The following is a 3,219-nucleotide window of genomic DNA, read 5'->3' on the forward strand; positions in this document are numbered from 1 at the left end:
AAAAAAAATCTAATGTTATGTGAAATGTAATGGTGAGAACATTTTGGTATCACTGAGATAGGGAAGAAGTAGAGTAGTGTCTCTCCCTGCCCCCAGTTCCCTGCAGGGTTCCCAAGTGCTTCAGTGAATAATGGGACTATAGGAGATCGTCTATAAATACCTCTGTCCCAGAGCAGTGGTTAGTGAGGACGCTGAAGTTGAGTATTACCAAAATTAGCTTCAAACCAGCCATCTATTAAATGAAAACCTGGGTAGTTAATTAAGGCTGCATTACCAAGAGCATGTTGTGGTCACAGGTCATGGTGGGAAATAAAACTGTATTTTTCCAAAAAGCCAAGAAATCTGTGAACTAAGGCTTAGTTAGTATCTGTGCTGTTCCCTTCATTGCCATGAACAAGATTTGAAGAGGCTTTGTGTTGACAGACTGGCAGGCTCCCCTTCAGCTCTTACTAGCAAGCTCAACACCTGCTCTTAGTACAGCTCACAGTGGTGGCTGCAGAGTTAGCAAGAACCCTACCTTGAGCTCTTAGAGAAAGGAAGGGGATTTTGAGCTGTGAAGCTTCCTCTCTCTGGGCCTGCTGTTCTTCAGTTGCTCAGAACTCCCCAATGATGTAATTGCCTAGACAGAAGGAAACCAGTGGTTTCGAAATTCTGTGTGCCATCTCTGACTTTGAACAGATCAGTTACATTTTCATTTTGCACTTCACCATTTGATTTAAACCTCCATTAAAAACATTCTATTGTTGAAAAGTACAGTTTTGAAAACTGTTTAACATATCAATCGGTGTGCTAAGATTGGAAGTATTTTGCTATTGGTTCAGGTACTCATTTTTGTGATCTCAGAGTTGATAAGGTTTAAACAGAAATATTTTTCTTTAGGAGAAATCAAGGGCAAGTTTTATGAATTAACCTTTTGAGTTTACTGTGATCATTTTGTCACAAGTGGACAGATATAAAAAGTTGGGTCTCCTTTTGCTTCTTTTAAAAATATTTTTATTGTGAAGTCATTGCTTTTTACAAATTGTACAGAGGATGAGAAATATTGTTGTGCATAAAGACAAAAGTAATTCTTCCACATTCCCAAAGGCAGCAAAACTGCATTAAAGAACATTTTCTTCTAGCTTTTGTTTCATGCATATATGTGTTTGCTTGCATATTTGCCGGCATGGTGTAGATAAAGTTTTATTTTCTTCTCCCTTTGTTTTATGCTGTATGTCTTTTCCCTTCATTAAATCCATTGTGTGGATAGTGCCATAATTTATTTTATGACTATGCCACTTTTGAATAGAGGGGTTGTCTTAAAATTTGTCCTCTTATGGATAATGCAGGATACATCCTTGCAACTGAAAATGCAGTAGCATCTCTTGCATGTTCTGTGGGACGGAATGTGTATCTTTAAAGCTTTTCTTACATTGCTCAACATTGTGGTAGTATGCGCACCATTCACAGAATAGGGTCACCACTCCTGTCCCCATTTAGCTGTAGACATTGTCACAACTTCTTAATTTTTTTTGGCAGTTTGGTTCATCCATTTGACACAAATTTCAAGCATTTACTATTTCCTGCATTAGGGAAATCATAGTAGAAATTTGGCTTGCTTCTCTGCTCTCCCTGCTTTTGTTGTCCTTTGTGTTCTATAAGATTAAACACTGGAAGAGGAGCAATACTTCTTCTGTGACCTATTTTTTTTGTGGGTCTAGAAAAAAAAATACACTCCAAAATTTTTTAAAATACTAAGTGTTTTGAATATTCAGAGTATATACTTTACACACCAATATATAATTTAATGCTGTTTCTTGACCGTGACATTAATGACAAACACTCTGTGTTCTAGGTGTTCAACCTGTTTCTGAACATGCCCCATGGGAGGCAGAGAGTCAGACAGAGATCTGGTGGGATTCAGAGGATGCACGGCAGAGTCAGATTGCTAGGTGCAAAGCATATGTCTATGTTGAGCAGCTCTGTGACCTTGGGAAACTTAAACCTTTAGCTTTGGGTGGCTCCCATTCTAGCTTTGAGGATTAACAAAGGCTCAGCAAGTTTGAGATGTTGCTATTATCCATACCTTTTATGCATTTGTATTTCAGGATTAATCTTAAAAATTGAGCCAGATGAACTATATAGTAGGCTTACTTTGTTTTTCAAGTTTGCTGCCATCACATCCAGCAAGCTCTACTGTCAAATTTCCCAGGAGATCTGTTTTGTGTAATCCTCATTTATATTTGCTGGGGTTTTCATCCAGCAGACTCCTTCCCTTTAGACAGACATGTACACTCAAACTCACACAGCCCTTGCTCCACTGAACAGTACTTTCTGGTGTTCACTGGTGACCTTTGTTGACATAATAACAACAGTACCCTCTGTCATGTTCATTTGAGTTTGCTGAGACGGTATTTTCTGAAGACAGTCCTCAAGGGATCATAATATTTTGTATATTTCAACAAAATTAGCACCTTTTGCTTTTTTCCGTAGTTGAGCACATTTCTCAAATGTCCATTGTTGTTCTGGTTTAATGAATCTTGGACATGTTTGAAGAAATCTCCCAATAGAATGCTCACAATGAATTTTCTACATGCCCCTATGTGTCCCCTTCTTCTGTGCTCATACATAGCACACACTAGAGAAATATTCTTGGAAGTGTGTCGATATAGTTGGCTCAGAGACTGTTTTGGATTCATAGTTGGCATCATCTAGCAAGTTAGAAAAAAATACTGTTAAATTGGGAATGGTGTGTATACCCATAATCCTAGCACCCAGGACGCCAAAGGCTTAACAATTCTGCATTTTGATTAGTTGTAGTTTTCTGTAAAGGTCTCTTTCTGTTGCAAACAGAGTTTCCCTGATAAGGAGGCAAGGGCTATACTTTTCTATATGTATAGGGGCAAATATTTAGAACATTGTTAGTGTTTTTTGTTGTTTTAGTAAAGTAGTGGATACAGGCTCATCTCCAAGATCCATGACTTCACTAACCTTGGGTAAGCTGGCTAAGTTTCCAGTATGAGGAATAATTTCTTGATGTGGGACTCCCCTCTGTATGCTATCAATATGTTTTATTACCATTGGTTAATAAAGAAGCTGCTTCAGCCTATATCAGAGCAGAATATAGCCAGGCTAGAAAAGAGAGAGAGAGAGAGAGAGAGAGAGAGAGAGAGAGAGAGAGAGAGAGAGAGTCAGAGTTAGGGAGATGCCATGTAACTGCCAAAGGAGAAGCATGCCAGA

The sequence above is a fragment of the Microtus ochrogaster genome, unplaced genomic scaffold, assembly GCF_000317375.1.
Source record: "Microtus ochrogaster isolate Prairie Vole_2 unplaced genomic scaffold, MicOch1.0 UNK1, whole genome shotgun sequence".
Classification (NCBI taxonomy): Eukaryota; Metazoa; Chordata; class Mammalia; order Rodentia; family Cricetidae; genus Microtus; species Microtus ochrogaster.